Genomic DNA, 21,248 nt, shown 5'->3' with positions numbered 1-21,248 from the left:
GCCATCAACAGTGACCGCACGCTGCTGGCCCACGCGCGCCTCTCCGCCCAGATCGAAGTGATTCCTCCCAACGACTCCTTCAGGGGCTCCAGGAAAGGTCAGCTCGCCCACCTTTATCTGTCAACTTATATAATTTTCACTCCTTTCCTTTTTGAACATGAGACAGCCATGTCCCCAAGAGTCACAAGCATCATCACGCAAATGCTTCAGAAGATAATTACCAATAACTTTTGGCTTTATGTCTATTTTCAAAATCACTAACCTGGGCCGCCCCTCGCTGCAGTTTGCTCCCTGCTCAAGTCTGGCGTGGCGGCAATCTTCGGGCCCCAGTCTGGCCAGACCTCGGCCCATGTGCAGTCCATCTGTGACGCTCTCGAGGTGCCGCACATAGAGAACAGGTGGGACTTCAGACTGACCCGTGACGCCTACTCTGTCAACCTGTACCCGCATCCCTCCACACTGTCCAAGGTGAGGCTCCACGGTGCAAGGGTGACGCGTGCCGCAAGTGTGTTGTGTGGGCAAGGTGTGGGCCGCATCATCTGTGTTCTTTGGGTTTAACACTGTTCATGTTGCGTCAGACTATCACTTATTTCTGGAAAATGTTACTAGAAAATTTGGTTTCCTTTTTTTCTTTGTGTGTGTGTGTGTGTGTGTGTGTGTGTGTGTGTGTGTGTGTGTGTGTGTGTGTGTGTGTGTGTTTATGTATGTGTGTGTGAATATTAAGCCAAGTTATTCCTAGGAACCCGCTGTGTCCTTCATCATTCAGCAGATTTGAATCACCATACTTATCATTCCCTCTCCTTTCTTTCGGGTGTAAACAGTTACTTTTTTTTCCGATTAAGCGTTTAAAACGTGTTGTTGTTGTTTTCTACACCACAGTAATGTCCCACTGCTTGCTATCTGAGTGATTTTCGTGCTCGACCATCACTTAGCAGGCAAAGATCCGCGCCACGCTCACGACCTTAAAGATTTTACACTAATGAGAGAACAGAGACTCTTGATGAGGATGTGTCATGGTGTGTGAAAGATCTCAGACCAACACAAAGATTGGACTTTGACATGAGCTCTTAAGCTGTCATTGAGAATGTAAAGGCTATCGATCATGAGCCCAACACATGATCCTCAAGATAGTTGTGAAATATGATGCACTGTAACACTGTGAGACACTTACCGTCTGGAATAATGTTCATAATTTAAGAGGCGGTGATCAGATCATAATATAATGGTAATTGCCTAACAGTGAATGCCACTGCGCTGCCTGGCGCGGGATGTACCGGCTCTGCTCAGGGCGATGGCTCCATTTCTGTCTTGAATTTATATTTTCCAATACACAGTTCTTTGTTCAACTTTGTGTTTACAAAGCCAGTGCTTCCATTAACATCTGATATCAAGAAAACAATTCATGAGGCGCACTCACTTCTTCGCGTGAATGAACACAGTCCGCACGATAATTGCTTCACCAGTCTACTCAAGCTCAGAATATTAAACAAACTTCACAATACCACACGGTCTATTTTTCCCAGCCCGGCACCGTTACTCCAGGTTCGGTGTATCCGGCTGCTCTCCGCTAGTGCTTATTTCCGAGCCACGGCTCACCTGGGTATTTAATTATGGTGCAACATCCGGGCGGGGCCTCGCACACCTGACGGGACACGTTTTTCCTGCCGCTAGGAAAGAATCCAAATTGAAAAACTAAATTAATTATATATATATATATATATATATATATATATATATATATATATATATATATATATATATATATATATATATATATATATATATATATATATATATATATATATATATATATATATTGTAGTGTGTGTGTGTCTATACAGCCCAGCATCCTCCCCCAGGCGTACATGGACGTGCTGATGACTCTCCGGTGGCGCAAGTTTTACGTGATCTACGAGAACAACGACGGCCTGGTGCGCGTGCAGGAGCTGCTCAAGAACGAGACATGGCACATCACCCTCAGACAACTACCGGTCACCGACGACTACAGGTGAGGCTCGCACCTGGCCTCCCCCTCCCGCTCACCTGCCTCACCACAGGAAAGTTCAAGTCCTACCTGGCGTTGTTGTTTTTGCCTTAAGGGGAAAGCATGCAGCGGAGCCCAAGTGTTTAAGAGGCGCATTGAGGCCAAGGAAAAGTAGACCGAGGGAAAATGAGTGTGGTTGTTATGAGGCGGCACGTGCGGTCAACATGTTCAGCAAACACTCGCGTGGCGGCAGCACGCCGCCTGCACGCTCTGATTCCCGCCTGCGTTAATTGCATTGCTCGGAAAATTTACCCTCGATAATAAATGTGCAAAATAATGTTCCCCTTATTGCTGCAGGACGAAGTGTTTCCTTGTTGGGCGAGTCCTTTGCCACACTGAACTTGCATTTATTGACTTTGTTGATGCAAGTTTCCTGCCTTCCTTCCTTCCCTGCGTGGGCGGCGGAAATGTGGTGTGGGCGGGAAGGCAGTGTGGGCGGGAAAGTTGGCAAGAAGACTAATACCGTTATTTCCACCCACCTTATACACACAGGCGAGGAGCGGCAGAGCCATGAATAAATTACTTTTTTTTTTTTAAGTGTAAAATTTAAACTCCCTCCGCTAAGTATTAGAAGAGTCAGTATAAATTATCCAAGTACCCAAGGCTTGCGTCACCGGAACGATACAGGCAGGTGAGGTGCGCCAGGCAACACCGATACAGTAATTACAGTAATTATTTCCCACGCACTTGAAGAATAATGATGATTAATTTTGTTTTCATGCCTTGTACTTGGGAGTAGAAGTTACACCCTGTGCCTTCCCTCCGGGCAGGCCTATGCTGAAGGACGCCAAGAAAGCCGGCGTGACCTACGTGGTGTTGGACGTGGAGCGGGACAAGATCTTCACGGTGCTCAAGCAGGCGCAGCAGATCGGCATGATGACCTCCTACCACAATTACTTCATCACCTCCCTGGTCAGTCCTGCTGCCTCTAACTGCGCTCGTAACTTTGTCCTTGGCGTTACTTAGAACTTTTAGCATGTGAAATCTCAACGGGTTTGTCTTCATCAATAAAAGAAAGTATGATCACGTTGTTGTGGTGCTTTAAATCAGTCACTCAATTAAGCAATTTATATTACCCAGAAATACTTAAGTTCTTAAAATGGCAAGTTAGAAAACACTGTACCGTACAAGTTAGCACAATATTATACTTTAAAGATAAGTGTATTCATGCGTTAAACATGATGAAGACTAAAAGCAGCATCAGAAACCTGCATTCAGTTTCATTTTCAAAGCTTCGTTCTAATCAACATGCGCCTTTCAGCCTTACCATGAAGACTTCCATTACTCGCCACCTGGCACCTGAATATCCTAAATTACACCTTTGCCTGACGCGCCCCATCACTGAAACCTTAATTAACTCGTGTACTGACGGCTTCTTTCTCCCTTCCCTACCTCCCACCCTCCCTCCCTTCCTCCCTCTATCCTTACCTACCTACCTTCTTCCTTCCTTATCTATTTCTCTTCTTTCCTCCCTCCCTCCCTCCCTACCTCTCTCTTTGCTACCCCTTTTTACCCTCCATTAATGCCTCCTTACCTCCTTCCTTTCCTTCATCTTTTCCTTTATCCCTTCCTTCTTTCCTCCTCTCCCTCCCTCCCTCCCTCCCTCACATCCCTCCCTGGCAGGACTTACATACGGTAGAGCTGGAGGACTTCCGCCACGGGGGCACCAACATCACCTGCCTGAGACTCGTGGACCCAGACAACCCCTTGGTGCAGCGCGTCATCCAGGACTGGGTCTTTGGGGAGCTGCGTTACGGCCGCACCGTCGACGCCCCCACCACTTCTCTAGAGGTAAGACTGAGGGCGAGGACTGGTTGGGTGTGGGTCAGGGAGACACGCTTGCTTCTTTGTGTGGTGTGTTGCTGAGACAAGGAGTTATGTTGGTCAAAGGAAAGATTAAACAATATAGATGTTGATACAAGGCTGCAATAAATTAATTTGTCTTATCAAATACAAGAGAAAGACTAAAACAGGGAGCATGTTAGTCAAGGGAATACGAAAGATTAATGAAGAATAGATCTGTTGGATACTATTGTGATGAATTAATGTGTCTAATCTTCATTAAAAAAAAAAGTAGGATAGTACATCGGGTAGGAGAAAGCTGGAGATGAGTCTGTCTGGCAGGAGAAAGAGAAGAAAACCGAAAAGAAGGTTTCATGGATCTAGTGAAAGGAGACATGTTTGAAATGGGTGTGAATGTGAAATGTACAAGACCGAGTGAGCTGGAGAAGGTTAATCCCCTAATGGGAGCAGCCGAAAGGAGGATAGTACTCCCCTGATCAAAATTAATGAATACGAAGGTAAAACGAAAGAGCAGTAGACATGTTGATCCTTATAAAACTGTGACAAACTACACTATCTAATTTAAAGTAAGAATAAAAGAAAACTAGATAGGTCAGGATCGTATGAAGGTCAAATGAACACGAAGGAAGAACAAGCTATAGCAGACATTTTAGCCTTTATGAGATTATGATAAACTACATTGTCTGATTAGAAGTTAAAGAGTTAGGATGATATACAGTCACAGTGAACACAAACAAGGAACAAATCATAGCAAACCTCTACATAAGTATTCACTCGGCTTTGACTACACGATTGAATTTGAAGCGATGCATTTAGGCTAATGAAGATGAAGGGTTCTATTGTGTCGGTGTGTGAAGCTGAAGTGCCTCGTCCGTCGGTAGTCCAGCATGGGTGTGTTGAGGGAAGCGGCTCAGCAAGAGTAGCATTACCTGTGATTACGAATACTGGCAGTGTGTTGCGTGTTGGCGAAAGAATAGCTGCCTTAATGATGTATTTTTTATGGCTTTGGTGGTATTGTTTATTGCTGTTACTGTTTTGTTTTGATAGAAGTTATAAGGGTTAACGATAGTGATATTAGAAGCAAGAGTAGTAGTAGTAGTAGTAGTAGTAGTAGTAGTAGTAGTAGTAGTAGTAGTAAAAGTAGTAGTATTGTTACTTATCTGTGTATCGGTGTTGTGTTGTGTCGCAAATGTCAGTAATCTTTCGCAAACGAGGCCAGGAATACACTGATCATAATTAGCTGCTCATCGACAAGCTAATGCCTGCTAATTACCGCGCCACTTGATTCCAATTATCTTGGGTAATTACAAGATTGACGCTCACTCTTTGTTGAGCGGCTGTTTGGCGAGGCCGTTTCCCTGCAGCTCGCCGGCAGTCGCTCCCAGAATACATCCACAATTAAGTGTTCTTGTCTGCCTTCAGTTCACAGCCGCGTCCTCACTGTTGCACGCCACTGACCCACACTACGAAATATTACAAGTTAAAAAGGAAGTCTTCAGCTCACAGCCGTGCCCTTCCCGTTACACTCCACTGATCTATCTAGGAGGTATCACTGGTTAAAAAGATCTCTATAATCCTTGTTGCCAACGCCTTCCTTTTGCACTCACTGATGGAAGTTTCATAGATTAAAAAATGACGCCATAATCCTTGTTTCAGTATTTTCCTAGCTAGAAATTTGCCTCATTACTATAACTAAATCATAAAACAAGGATAATAATTGTAATGTCAAAGAAACAGTTCTAAGTAAGGTTTGGTAAAATTTCTATGACCTCGAAAGATAATCGTTTGATACACAGAACACTTACCTTGATGTTGTGGTGAGTTCCCGGCGTGTGACCCCTAGTGTGTAAGTGTTGTGGGTGTCATCGCAGCGTCGAGGTTCAAGTGTGCCTTTTCTTTATATCAGTGTGCCTTTTATCTTATACCAGTGGATCTTTTCTTTATATATATGTTGTTGTCCTGGATCAGTGTCTCTCTTACACTGGATGCAGGAGTGTGTCGCCTTGTGGTGTGGGTGGTGCTGGTCACTGGTCTCGTATTTTGTGCAGGATTCACTGGCAGAATATGATTATGTACGTGTTTATTGATATGGATATGAGAGAGAGAGAGAGAGAGAGAGAGAGAGAGAGAGAGAGAGAGAGAGAGAGAGAGAGAGAGAGAGAGAGAGTTAGGGAACAGCAAGTGCACACACACACACACACACACACACACACACACACACACACACACACACACACACACACACACACACACACACACACACACCATGATCTAAACCAGTGGTTCCCAAACTGGGGTCATGGCCCACTCGGGGGCTATAAGCTGAGGCTATGTACACATAAAAATCCCAAGGCCCGCCAAACTAGAACAGCTAGTCGGAAAAATATGAGATGGAATGAAGGAAATTACAGATATTGCCGGAGGATTTTTTTTCACAATGGACCTAAATAAATGCAGGACTGCAGACAGTCACTGTAGTCACGAGATGTGGATTGAGGGAGAGAGGGGGCCATGAATGAAGATTATATGTGAAAAGTGGATAAAGATCAGAAAAGTTTGGGAACCACTGAATTCTAAACAGTTCCTTCCCTACTTAAGTGCTTTTCTTTTAGTCTGTTTTTTTTTATGTTATTTATATTCCTCCATTATGAATAACAATAAACTAACTTTCATAAAGTCAAAAACTCTCCAAACAATTGTTCCTCACATCCTGAATCAGGAATATATGCAAGATATTTTCTTACCATTATATGTGGGGTGTTTGTTGAGTTGAATCCCAAATTATCGGTGCATTTTTAATAGCCTGTCTTTAATATGAGTTCAGAATCTAATGATGCTTACGAGTTGTGTTAATCTGAATGTGCATAAACGTGATACATTATTATATTTCTTAGCAGTATACGTTGAGTGTTTATGGAGTTAATTCCCAGATTTTTCGATAGATTTCTGATAAACGTAATATGAGTTTAGAATCAAACGGTCTTTATTGGTTGTGTTAATTCAAATGAACATTAACACAATACATTATGGTTTCTTTTTGCCACAATTTTGTGTACAATAAATGTTTTGAAATTTTCATAAAACCTATAATCGAGCTCAGAAGTAAAAATAACTTTCTTTAATCACTTTCATCGTGATTTGTTTTGCATCGTCCCTCATTCTTAATCTTAGCTCCTTTGATCTGCTGACATTCTCCTTACACTAGATAGACTCTTACCAGAACAAAATAAAACTTCAGATCGAGGGATAACGCTAATACAGTGAAACTAAGTGTGTTTGTTACTCGACTACTGACGATAACTGTACTTCAGTAATTGTGCATTGTTCATGTGCTTTCCGTGGAGTATATCAGAATAATGTCTGAGGTGCAAGGGCTTTAACATAATTGCAGCTCTAACATTACGTCGTGCTATTAAAGAACTGGATCACTCTGCAGCTTATCTTTGTTAATGCCTCAGGGATTTACTCTCTGATTTATGAAGAGTATTTCTGGAACGCCTTGCACATTACTGCACAAAAATTTAATTTCCTCACGCACTTCATTCCCTTCCTTGAGCTTTCCGCCCTCTATCCCTCTCCTCCTCTCTCCCTCCTCCACGCCTTCCTCAGAGCCGGGCCACTCCACCGCGTCACGTAGGAGCGAGTCTCAATTTCCTGTGTTAGCGACATCGTAAACATTTAGGGTAATGGTGGCACACTCATTTTTCTCATGTCAACAAACGCACCTGCTCCTGGGAAGAGAGAGCGAACCAGGAAGAGACAATGGAAGGGAGAAAAATGTTTATATTTATTTAAACTTATCCCCTTTGAAAACGAACAAGTAATTTCGGTAATTGATGTAGTAGTAGATTAATGCGACGGTTCGAGGCGAAAAGTTTGATAATATCAAGAGCGAGGCGAGGATGAAAAGAATGATTTTAGTAACCTTACAAAAAAGTAGCGAGACGTGACGAAGGACGAGGATCTCTGGAGAATCGATGAGATGTGTGTGAATGACTTGTTAATTCTGGTGGCAACGAACTCCATTCAATACTTGGCTGCTTTTTATCACTGTTGACTGCGAGGCGAGACGTGGCAGGCGTGTGGACTGATGTGGAACAGAGTGTGTGTGTGTTGTCTTGACTTCGCTGGTGACCACTTGTTGCCTCCCTCACCACGAGGCGCTGCGCTGGGACAGGAAAGTTTGTCAAGTTTGTACCAACAGTTTGCTTTAGTTTATGAGAAGCTGGACGAGTTATGCATAGATGTTATTATTATTATTATTATTATTATTATTATTATTATTATTATTATCATTATTATTATTATTACTACTACTACTACTACTACTACTACTACTACTACTACTACTACTACTACTACTACTACTACTATTGAATTCTTGTTTGTGTGTGTGTGTGTGTGTGTGTGTGTGTGTGTGTGTTTGAGTAAAAGATAGACTGTGTAAGAGTCATAATGATGGACGAAGAAAACTAAGATAACTTCATATACAGCAAATTAGATTATATTGAATAGAAATTGATAATTTTTATTTTGTTTCCACTTTCTCTTTTCTATATTTATTTTTCTCTGATGGATGTCTCTTTCTTTACTCCTATTATAAATTTACGTTGCTTGTACATCTTTTTTTCATTTAGTCTTTACAAGAAATGCTTAATTTTAGTATATGCTAAAGTACCTGGAAATAAATCTTACTTGTGAAAAAGAAAAAGAAATCTTAGTGAATATAAATGCATGAATTAATATATAATCATATTTTTTGACAAGTAACCAAAATTTGATATGACTGAATGCTAAATAGGATTTTGTTTCTTTTATTGCAGAAGAGTAACTTGACATTCTTGAAGGTAAGAAAGTGAACGTTTGTTTTGCAGATCAGTCAGAGACCAAAGTGTCCCTGAAATTGCTCAAGATTATCTCAAAACACTTAGAATTTGATGTCATCACCTAGAAAATAGATGCAGTCCCTAATAAATCCATGAAGATATATTCCTTTCTTAAAAAAATAATAATAATAATTCCGTTAAATAAGTAAATAAATTAATAGACAAGTAAATGAATGAATAAATAAAAATCTGAACAAAGTATCAGTAGTGTACAGTGCATGTGTGTGTGTGTGTGTGTGTGTGTGTGTGTGTGTGTAAAACTTGCTAATGATCATTAATAGCATAAGTAGTGTTTGTGTCGTGCTATGTGAAAAGGACTTATTTCATTGTAGATGTAACGCTTCTTTTTTTTTCTCTCTCTCTCATTTTAGTTATTATTTTTTTATTTCTTAATTTTTCTTACGTTTCCATGTTATTTATTTTTTTCCATATTAGTTATCTCATTATGTGAAAGAGGAAACTCCAGATACAATAATAAACTAAAATTATTTCTTACATTTCCCTGAACCTTGAGACAAAAAAAAATACATATATATATATATATATATATATATATATATATATATATATATATATATATATATATATATATATATATATATATATATATATATATATATATATATATATATATATATATATGTGTGTGTGAAGCAGAATAAGATACATTTTTTATTATTTTATTTTGCATCGTTTGAAGAAAAACGGGAGAGAACGTGAGATTCAGAACTGCTGGTTAATAAAGGATCCTAAAAACACAGTCTTCATTATTCCTTATCATGCGTGAGTTAAGATGATATGCACAATGCCATCGCGGGAATATGAAGACGAATCCACCAGAGCTCTGAGAATTAATGCGAGTCACTTCTGGAGAAATGGTGATTAAACGAGGCTTCTGTTTACGCTTAACCAGTCCCCTTCAGGCGTTGAAGTAGAAAGAAGAGTGAGCGCCTCGCCACATATGCATTACTTGTACAGAGGCTTAAGAATTAATGCGTGTCATTTTTAGCTGTCGATTAAAAGAGCCTTTTTTTCAGCGCTTGATCACTCTCCTACAGATGTAAATGTATAGAAAGTATTATTATTTAAAAGAGTTCACTTTTAGAAGAGTGGCGATTCAACTAAGCTTCTTTATCCCTTAACAAGTCTTTTTTAGGCAAAAAAAAAATGGGATAAGAAAGAAAGAACCCCCCGCACCATTAGCATTAATTGTACAGAGTGAGACAAAATTTCACAAGCAGCTGTCGTAACCCATCGCTCTGGTTGACAAGTCTCACCTCAGTGTGTCCTCCCACCTTCCTACACGTAAAGACGCCTAGGTAAACAAGAATCCCATGCTGCAACGACTCTTCCCTTCTGCCGGTGACAGTTTCCGCCTCCAAGTTGTGAGTCTCGGAGTGGGAAGCCCCGCGAAGTGTTGGCAAACAGAGGGCGTGGTGATGACAGGGCCTCCGGCCTGCTTCTCAGGATATGCAGTGGCGAGACACTTAAAAGAGCTTTGTTTTGTCTCCTTTTCATTATCTCTCGTGTTTGTTTTGTACTGGTATTGATACACTTAAGAGAGCTAAGTTTTGTCTCCTTTTCGTTATATCTCGTGTTTGTTTTGTACTGGTATTGATACACTTAAAAGAGCTTTGTTTTGTCCTCCTATTCATTGTCTTGCCTGTTTGTTTTGTACTGGTACTGAGACACTTAAAAGAGGTTCGTTTTCTTATACTTCTCATTACCTCTCTTGCTTATTTTGTATTCGTGTCGTCACATTTAAAAGAGCTCTATTTTATCATACAGTTTATTAGCCTTCCTGTTTATTATGTTTTGGTATTGTGTTGTAAAGAAAAGACATTATGTGAACTATACTAAAAAGACTCCTTATTGACAGCATTGCATAAGTGAAGTGGAAGCAGCGCTGTATTCTGATGCTTCAGTGATAGTATTGCAAACTCTAATAGGTGTTGTTGTACTCCTAAGTAATGTTTTGGGTTTACGTTTATGTTATATTTGATTACCAAGTGATGAACACATGCATGGTAACGTTTATTAGACTAGTGCTCCCGTCACCCACAGCGAGAGAGAGAGAGAGAGAGAGAGAGAGAGATTCCCAAAACAATCTTATCCTTTAGCACACTAGAGTTATATGTATATCAGCCTTTTCATTTTGTCTGCACTTTATTTATCCTATTTAGAAATCTTGCAATACCTTTCTTACACACACACACACACACACACACACACACACAGAAGGAGTCCCTCATCCACATACATACACAGACTAACACACACACACACACACACACACACACACACACACACACACACACAGCTCCCAAGGCACCTAACGTCGCTTTGATTTCCATAATAATAAAGCTGACGAGGCCTCCCGTAGAGAACCCGCCTTGCTCCTCTTCACCAGCGCCGCCAGACGTGTTTATGCCGCCAAGACCTTGTGAATACATGCATGAGTCTTGCTGGGGCCTCCCTTTCTCTTCCCCTTCAAGTGTTAACGAAGAAACCGGCTCGCTCATCTCCTTTGGCCTCAGCTAGCGTACTGTTTCGGAGGAGGAATGTGAAATTGTGCAGTACATAGTGCCAAAAAGTTAATGGATATGAAGTGAGTGCATTTCACTCGCGCCTGGGTGAGAATTATTATATACACGCTTTAGTTTTTCGTTGTTTTAAAGGCTTAGGGGAGAGTTGCAGCCCTGGTCCGTTAATGGCTTGCTGGGAAAGACCGTACGCTTTACTGCTTTATTCTCTTCTCGGGACTGTTTTCAGAGGCCGCGGAGATGATTAGTCGAGTTCTCATGAGTGCGTTTTCTATATACGGTGAGGGGTATCTATGTTGGCGAAGAATGGTAGACGTGAAAGTAGATGGAAGAAGAAAAGGCAGGCAAGAAGAAATGGAAGGACTGCAAAGGAGATGATCTGATAGAGAGAGGGTTGAGTGAAGGGGAGGCAGAAGACCGAGGCTTATGGGAAAGACTAGTGAGGAATGTTGACACCACATGAAAATGAGAGAGGTTGCAGAAGAAAAGGTGCTGGATATTTGTTAAACTGTCACTAGAATCATGAAAACACTGAAAATTGTCATAGCATCTACCACGGCATGTCAGAAGTAGCGAACTGAGCCTCAGGTCTTCGTAATCTATGTTGTGACTTGGCTGTCCATGAAACCAGTCCAGAAGGTAGTGAGTAATTAGGAAGAATATTTCGGAAGCATCGAGTTGTGCTTGGGATGGCGTTAGGATTATAAAATCCTTATTAAGTGTTAGTTGCTAGTGTTTGTGTAACAGTGATAATTTACACGGAGTAATCTGTGTGTGTGTGTGTGTGTGTGTGTGTGTGTGTGTGTGTGTGTGAGTGTGTGTGATCAATAAAAATATCTGTCTATATATCTATCTATCTATCTATCTGTGTGTCATTGCAGAAAGTCTCATTCACCAACCAATCTCTCAAGCTCCTCACCTAATGAACAACACAGCTTGCAGTGTAATTAGTCGTGTCTCGTCTCGCGCCTCGCCTCCTCAGACTTACTTGCTGACTCAGCCTCCTCCTCTCCTTGCTCTCTCCTTCGCAGACGGAGGTGGCGCTCATGTACGACGCGGTTCGCCTCTTCGCCAAGGCCCTGGACGACCTCGACCGCTCCAGGCACATCGACGTAACGCCCCTTGATTGTGACGGGGACAACGCCTGGGTGCACGGGAACTCCCTCGTTAATTACATGAAGTGGGTGAGTATACGAATACAGTCTGTGTGTGTGTGTGTGTGTGTGTGTGTGTGTGTTGGTTCATCCCTGCCTGGTACTCCGTGTGCCTGCCTGCCTTGCTGCTCCTGTCACCCCCAGCAGACTCGAGGCCAAAAATTGAAAAGTCCAGTATTGATTTGTGGTAAAGTCTGTGTGATAATAAAAATATAAGGAAGTAAGGGAAGATGCAAGAAGACATCAAGCCTACAAGTGGCAGTGCCTGTATAAAGCATATCTACCTATTTTCCACCAATATATCCTGAATTAATCCACAAACAATTATTGGGTCGTTGCTGTCTATTGCCAGTAGTCTTTCAATCAAAATATTCATGATGGTTGATAATGCAATATTCCAATGAAGTAATAGTATTTCGCGTTAATTTCTTTCATTACTGGGTTATGCTTGTGTCTATGTAATTTTTTGTTCATATTGTCTTTTGATATTTCTTCTTTTCTCTCCCTCTTTTTTTTTTTTTCATGTAAGAGGGACACCGGGCAAGGGTAACAAAAATCTAATTTAAAAAAGTCCACTGAGATTCGGTTCACTGTGATGGTCCTTGTCTGTTTCTCTGTCTGTCTGTCTGTTTCTTTAATCATTTCTATCTCGGTTTTTGCTTTTTTGTCTGTGTCTGTCTGTCTGTCTGTCTGTCTGTGTGGCTGGCAGTCTGTTGGTCGGCTGGTTTGTTTGTATGCATGTGTTTCTGCTTTCTCTCTCTCTCTCTCTCTCTCTCTCTCTCCTCTCTCTCTCTCTCTCTCTCCCTCTCTCTCTCTCTCTCTCTCTCTCTCTCTCTCTCTCTCTCTCTCTCTCTCTCTCTCAGCATACGCAGTCCATTTACAAAAAAAGACTGTATATATACGTGGCAATGCGCGTCAAACAAACTTTTCATGAGCCTCACGCACCTGTTTCCTCCCTCGCAACTGTTTCCTCTAACACACAGCACGTGCCTTCCTCCTCCATTCCTGTTCCCTCCTGCCTTCCCTTTCACACCTTTTACACAGCTTTATTTTTTTCCCTCTTATCTCTCTCTCACTTTTTTTTCTCTCTCTCTCACGCACAAGACACGTGTTGTTCTCTCCTCCTTGGTCTCTAGTCTCTCTTGTCTTTTCTCTCTCTCTCTCTCTCTCTCTCTCTCTCTCTCTCTCTCTCTCTCTTCCTCTCTCTCTCTCTCTCTCTCTCTGGCATCCATGTTTATTTTACCTTTTATGCTAATCCATTGTTTACTAAAGGAATAAAAAATAGATACCAAAAGTATAAGAAATAACTCTAGCCTTCTTAATTTCCTTCCTATTTCCCTTATACATTAGATATTGTACTCACAGACACCCTTCGTTAGACCCAAAAGGATCCACAGTTTCTTGTTTCTCCGTTACTTAAAATTTGGCAGGGTACTCAACCAGCACCTTTGTAAAGATCCGCTGCTGAATTTCCTCCTATTGTGCTGCTGTGTTTCCTCTCTAATCGCCTCTATAACACTTCTGTTTGTTTCTCCTTTGCGTTTCTCTGTCCCTCCCTGCCTACTCGCCTTTATAGCACTTTTGCTAGTTTTTCTCCTCTACGCTCCTGTGTCCTCCTCACTGTTTACCTCTGTAACACTCCCGCTCCGCCCACTCCCCCCTGCTCCTCTGTCTCTCCCAGCTCGCTTCCATAACACTTCCGCCTCGTCCTCCCTTCAGGTACAAGTGAACGGCTTGACGGGACTCATCAAGTTCGACACGGAAGGCTTCAGGAGAGGACGTGACGCTCGACATCGTGGAGCTGACCAAGGATGGACTCACTCGCGTCGGGAAGTACGTGTGTTTGTGTGTGTAGGTGGGGTGTGGGTGGGTGTTTTCCCCCTCTGAGTTCCGAAATCGGCGGTGGATTGATGGAGCGAGAAGGTAGTGTGTGTGTGTGTGTGTGTGTGTGTGTGTGTGTGTGTGTGTTTGGCCTGCCTCATGTCTAGTGGCTATTCTGAACTAAACACACGAGGAGAAGGGAGGAGAGAGAGAGAGAGAGAGGTGAGAGAGAGAGGAGAGGAGAGAGAGAGAGAGAGAGAGAGAGGAGAGAGAGAGAGGAGAGAGTAGCTTATATTGTAGGAAGACATCTCCGCCTATAAACTGCATTTGTTTTTCCGCTGCGGGAAGAATTGGCCAGAATGGAAACATAATCACATCATCGTGAATACAACTACTGGTACTGTTGTGTTCGCCGTGTCCCTGTGCTTCCTCTCTCTCTCTCTCTCTCTCTCTCTCTCTCTCTCTCTCTCTCCTCCTCTCTCTCTCTCTCTCTCTCTCTCCCTCTCTCTCTCTCTCTCTCTTTTGTCATCGGTCTCGCCTGAGGATTGCGGTCCTTTGTTTTTAGACCAGGATGTGTAGTGTTTCTAGTGATATTTTTCTGGTTCCTTTATTGTTGCTGTTTTTTAACTCACTTTTCCGTTTAATTTTAACTCATCGATTTATTTTACTGCCTTCTCTCTTTCTTCTTCCTCCTCTTTTCATCTATTTTTTTATCTAACTTTTTTTTTCATTTTACCTTCCTCTTTTCCATTATTTTTTTTTATCATTTCCTTAGTCTCTTCTTTCTTTTCTTTCCTCCTCCTCCTCCTTTTCGTCAAGTTGATATAGTTTCAGTTAATTGCTTTTCCCTTCCCTTTGTCCTTTCATAATTCATTCTTATAATTTTCATTTTGTTTTCTTTTATCCCTTTCCTTCATTCTTTTGATCCAGGTTTTATCGGTTCCTTAGTTTCTTGTTCTTTTTTTCTTTTTTTCTCTTCCTTTTTATCTTTTCATTTAGTTTTTTTTTTTTTCAAATAGTCTTCTTCCTCCCCTTCGTCTTTTCCACGCAATTCTTGTTTGCCAATTCCTTTATTTTATTCTCCCCATTTCCTACACTATTCATATACCTTTCGTTTTATTTCTTAGAGATTTACTGTGCTTAAAATAATTTCCTTAATATTCTCTCTTCATCCTGCTCTGAAGATTGTTGCATTTCTAAGGTCTCTCTCTTCCCTTGATATTTTGGACTGCATTTCCAAACATTCCTGTATCTTATCAGGCTCTAGAGAAAGTTACTGGGGTTTTCAAGTGTTTTTGCATGATTTTAATGACACTATTTTTTTGTTATGTAAGACTGGTGCTGACCTAGAGAAACAAAACGTACAAAAAAAAGGTACATTGAAAGTGACAGTCCTAAAAGAGTACAGTAAGAAAAGGTTAACCAAAATTCGAGTAGTATCTTGAAATAATGACAAGGAAGAACCCGACTAACCATCTCTGTGGCATGTAGAAACATTCCTAAAGAGATCCTGGAGTGATGAAGAATGCAGATAAGAAACACCAATTACAGAAAGGCTGGGGAAGAAAATTTGGCTGGGACATTCCATTTATTAAGGAATATATAACAAAATGTGATAGCATTAAAGGAAAGCCTAATTAAATCCAGAACACCACGGTATGAGATGGCTAAGATCCTGTCCTTCATCTGTGTGTCTTTAGGTGGGATCCCGCGAACGGTGCCCAACTACACACGAACGTACAGCGAGGTGCAACAAGGCATCGTGGAGAGTCTGCAGAACAAGACACTTGTCATCACCAGTATCTTGGTGTGTGGAATATTTCAGTGTTGTACGAAACCAAGGAAGCTATGGATAATAGAGAGAGAGAGAGAGAGAGAGAGAGAGAGAGAGAGAGAGAGAGAGAGAGAGAGAGAGAGAGAGAGAGAGAGAGAGAGAGAGAGAGAGAATCACTGAAAAAAAAAAACACATTACTTTTTCCTTGCTTCAATAGATAGGACTTTTCTCCTGGTCGGAAAGAAGTATTGCTCTAAATACTAATCCGATCAGTTCACCAGGAAGTCCCGACGCATATAGTGAGCAGCATCATTATGACTATACATATAAGTAGAATGACGGACTCTCACAAATGTTCAAAAGTTATGTTGCAGGTTTATCACTTCAAAATATGCGACTGACAGTTTAAGTAATCATGAAAGGAACAATTCAAATCTTCTGGCGCCTGCTATTTTATTATATTTCTATAAACTGTCAAAGGTTACTCATATGAAGTCAAAATTATGACATTAGCATTCAAGAGTTGGTCTTCATCTCCCGCCAGGCCAAGCCCTTCACAATGCTACGCTGGACAGAGTAGTTCAAATCTTCTAGTACCTTATGTTTTAATTTAGGCCTATAAATTGTCTAAGGCTACTCACATGAAGTCAAAATTGCGTCATTAGCAGTCAAAGTCCCCATCTCCCAGCCAGGTCGAGCCCTAAACAATCCTACGGAAGACAGATTAATTCAAATCCTTTAGTACATGTCTTATTTAATGTCTATCAATAATCTTAGGTTACTACAAAACTGTGCCACGAGCAGCCAGAGAGTTAAGGTCCCTATCCCCTGCCAGGCCGCGCCCTACACAATGCTACGCGAGACCTTCGGAGCAGATGACCGGCAATGACCGCTACGAGGGGTTTTGCGTCGACCTCATCCACGAGATTTCAGAAATCTTGGGGTTCAACCTATACCATCAAGATCGCGGACGACGCGCAGCACGGCAAGTTTGACAAGAAGCTGGGCAGGTGGAACGGCATGATTGGCGAGCTGCTGGACCAGGTGAGGCGCCGCACGAGGGAGGGAGGGAGGGAGGGACAGAGAGGCGAAACTAAGGTAGAAGGTTGGGGTGTCCCGGGCTGGACTGCATCGACCCACTGGCGCCCCTCAGCCGACACTTGGTAATGATTCTCGTAGTGTTACATATTTCTTGTGCTTTTTATATTATTGATAACTTATGTTATTCACCAATATACAAAATTACATGAATAAGAATCCCATTAATTCATCCTAAAACTTCAATATTTCACCGGCCAATACCTACTCAAAACTCCACTAAAGGCACAAATATGTAAGAATAGTCAATCATGCTTTCATTCATACATTAGTTTACCTTCAGTTATCTATTCGTAACAAGTGAGGAGAAAGCTGTTTAGGTCAGGGTGTGTCTAATGGTTCGTACTCTTTTACCTCCATATAAATGTTCTGTCTCTTTTTACCCACGCTTCAAGTTATTCACCTAGTACAAGACATCGCTATAACAGAATTAGTGCTACGTATCTATTAATTGGGCTTGTGTCTAAAACCCTTGACTTTCGGGTGAGTTTGAGCCTCTTGCATTGCGTGTGAAGACATTTCAAAACACGTGCAAACACTTCATGCCTCCCTTATGGCAAAAATATATAACATTTGTGTCTAGACCAGAAGATTATTAATTGCGTTTAACAATACATAAAGTTAGAGAATAGTTTAATATACCAGTGATGTTTATGATTACGTCCTGTTGTAGTAGTATTAGCAGCAGCAGCAGCAGTAGTAGTAGTAGCAGTAGTAGTAGTAGTAGTAGTAGTAGTAGTAGTGGTAGTAGTGGTGGGAGTAGTAATAGTAGTAGTAGTAGTAGTAGTAGTAGTAGTAGTAGTAACAGTAGTAGTAGTAGTGGTTTTGGTAGCAATAGCAGTAGTGGTGGTAGTTGTCGTAGTAGTAATTGTAGTAGTAGTAGTAGTAGTAGTAGTAGTAGTAGTAGTAGTAGTAGTAGTAGTAGTAGTAGTAGTAGTAGTAGTAGCAACAGTAGTAGTAGTAGTAGTAGTAGTAGTAGTAGTAGTAGTAGTAGTAGCAGCAGCAGTAGTAATAATAGCAGCAGTAGTAGTCGTAGTATGCATTAAAAAAAAAAAAATTGAGATCACTAAGTATATCTAAAAATATGCACAAAAGCAGTAATAATTCCAAACCAGTGAAGTGCATGATGGCCTCCTGTAGTGGCTGATTGCGGCCAGAGATGAACACCGCCCTACACTTCACTCTCTCGGGGGGAGGAGGAGAAGCATTGCAGGGGCAGCATTGTGTGTCACGACAGCAGGTGTTACTTGTCCCTCCTCCTGCAGAAAGCTGACCTGGCCATCGGCGACCTGACCATCACCTACGAGAGGGAGCAGGAGGTGGACTTTACTATGCCCTGGATGAACCTTGGTGAGTGGGAATCAGGTTGTGTCGTGGTGTGGTGAGGTGTTGTTACTATCACTATCATCACCATCGTTGTTGTATCACCGTCACAATTATTACTGTCTTCATCATCTTCACTATCATTGTCATCCATCTCCAACACTATTATCATCATCGTTATTGGTTATGTCACTTTCATCCCCATCACGGTTTTCATCTCCATCACTGCCACAGCCACCATTATCATTACCACCACCATCTTCATAATCACCATCACCACTACCATCACTACCACGACCACCACCCCACCATCATCATCCCCAGCACCAACCAACTTGGCTCATTTCCACCGCATTAAAGAGATTTTTCCATTTTCCAAAACGTGACTTATTTTTTTTTTTTTTTTTTTTTTTTTTGCTTCTTAACTGCACAGGAGCCTGCTTAAAAATAATCCGACGCTGGTGTATGCAGTTGTTATTGTTTCTGTTGTTGTTGTTTTTCCGCTGCAGTAATGAGGTGTTCTTTTCTTCAAACAAAGTCACTGCAAATTTATCCCGCTTCCATTGAATAAGTGAAAATAAAGTGTCATTGTGTACATGATATTGTTGTTTCAGCGAAAGTATTCAGGTTATAATTAATAGCTCGGGTACCTATCGCTTAATTAACAGAATCGTATTACAGAAAACGGTCCAGAAATGTGTACTTCAATCATGCAGGGTGTTTTAATATGTGGTGTTATTCTGTTCATGCATGCTTTGGATTTGCTATTTTGTTTGTTAGTGCAGGGTTCCATAATGGGCTGAGGTCAAATAGAGAAGGTTTACCGAGAAGAGGAAAGATTCAAAACTTTTTAGATTTCTTTTTTTTTTTATTATTTGTTATTTTTTGCACTTACTGGTTCATTTTATGATTTTATTTTCATTTTTATTTTATTTTGTACTTTTTTTGTATCATATTATCAATTTTTTTTTTTTCACGTATTTTTCTTGTCTTTTTTTTCTCCCACCTACCTCCATTTCCATTCTCTCCTTTCCAGCGTGATTCTCTTTCCTCCTCAGTATGTGGCCGTACCATCTCAAACCCTCCCTCCTATGTCTCCTCTGATACTTCTACTACATTTGTTGACCAACTTATATACACACTTCTGGTTCAGTTTTCCCTCGTAACCATACACACCAGGACAAAATAAAGTTATACATTTTTATGGTTTATGTTCTTATGTTTTTGTATATCCCACAGGCATCTCCATACTGTACCGCAAACCCACCAAGAAGCCGCCCAACCTGTTCAGCTTCCTGTCGCCACTCTCGCTGGACGTGTGGCTCTACATGGCCACGGCTTACCTGGGCGTCTCCCTTCTCCTCTTCGTGCTGGCCAGGTCAGGCGCCTCGCTCTGGTGTGGGTGTGAGAAAGAAAAGTGTTCTGTGTGTGATGCGAAGAAGCATTAGGTATGAATGTGAACATGCTTCTCTTTCATGTTATGGGAGAAGATGGGTAGATCAGGTATGTGAGGGAAAGATATAGTGTGTGTGTGTGTGTGTGTGTGTGTGTGTGTGTGTGTGTGTGTGTGTGTGTGTGTGTCTGCAATATTTTCTCAATGCACACCAACAACCATTTACACATGGCGTAAGAAATATAACTGCTTTAGGAGGACGGACAGAGGTCATGTTAAGGTTAAATAAAATGGGTTAGTTGTACAGCACACATGCACAGGTGTTTCAAGAGGCTGGAGGCTCGGAGACAGGGGAAAAGCGGCCCTGCATCCTCCGGAACGGCAAACGAGGAAGGGAGCGACGAGCGGGTTGAGTTGCCGGAGAGGTAGGCACAGATGGCACGCCTCACACCGACCGGTATTCTGCTCTGCTGCTGCCTGACTGCCATCACTGCGCCTGAAAGTTAATTGATAATACTAAACACTGTGCTTCAGACTCAATTAACAATACTAATACTACGCTTTTAACTGAATTGATAATACTAATACATTACTGAAATAACCAACGCAATATACTAACAGCATAACAATAAATGTAAAGAGAGAAGAGGAATTGCATAAGACTAAAAATAAAACAAAGACTACAATAGAAAAATTAGATCATCAACTATTAGAATATCGGCTTAATTGAGCAAAAAAAAAACTATTATATATTTACCGAAGGACACTTGACAAAACATAAGATCAATTAATAAACCTTCATTTCTGTCGATAAAAGGAAGAACCACAGCATTGCCTAAAGAAAAGACGAGGAAGCCTCCAATAAGATTAAATGTTATGGTATGAGATGCATTACTACTAAGACAAAGGGATGGCGAGAATCTTAATGAGTCTGTCTACGTGATCAAATTTCACGTCAGATCAATACCTGCTGCATGATAAACCGGATCTACGTAAAATTGAAAACTCGTTCCTGTTTGTCTGATATTGCTAAATATTTTCTTTTATAACCTAGGGAACAATTAATAATGAAGTTCAGAGCTTTTCCCGCCAGTCACCGATGTCACCAGTATCAACAGTAAGTGGTGCGCGTATAGTCTGACTGCGCTGTGTGTAAGTCGCCTCATGAGAAGTTAAAAGTTTCTAGCTGACGGTAGTTTTAGTATGCGGAAAATCCCAGCTTTGAATTTTAGCATCAGCTGGCCAGAGGGACAGCTTATTGTGAGTCTCCTCCCGTATTCCTGTTTTAGCAGAGCATTATTCCTTTCGGCATTTGAGTCACCTCAGTTCCACAACCAACAGAGCCTTAGGGCCACCACAGTCAACCCGACAGTGCACCAGCCGTCAGATTAATGATCAGTCCTTTGTGA

General features: G+C 41.4%; 1 pseudogene; it reads left to right on the top strand.

The window, feature by feature from the left end:
- Positions 1-335: 335 nt before the first annotated feature.
- Positions 336-21,248, top strand: part of LOC135098500 (glutamate receptor ionotropic, kainate 2-like) — a 35,458-nt pseudogene continuing 14,545 nt past the window's right edge.

The sequence above is a fragment of the Scylla paramamosain genome, chromosome 4, assembly GCF_035594125.1.
Source record: "Scylla paramamosain isolate STU-SP2022 chromosome 4, ASM3559412v1, whole genome shotgun sequence".
NCBI classification, from domain to species: Eukaryota; Metazoa; Arthropoda; class Malacostraca; order Decapoda; family Portunidae; genus Scylla; species Scylla paramamosain.
The sequence above is the reverse complement of the archived record's forward strand: the minus strand, read 5'-3'. Positions and strand labels throughout refer to the sequence as shown.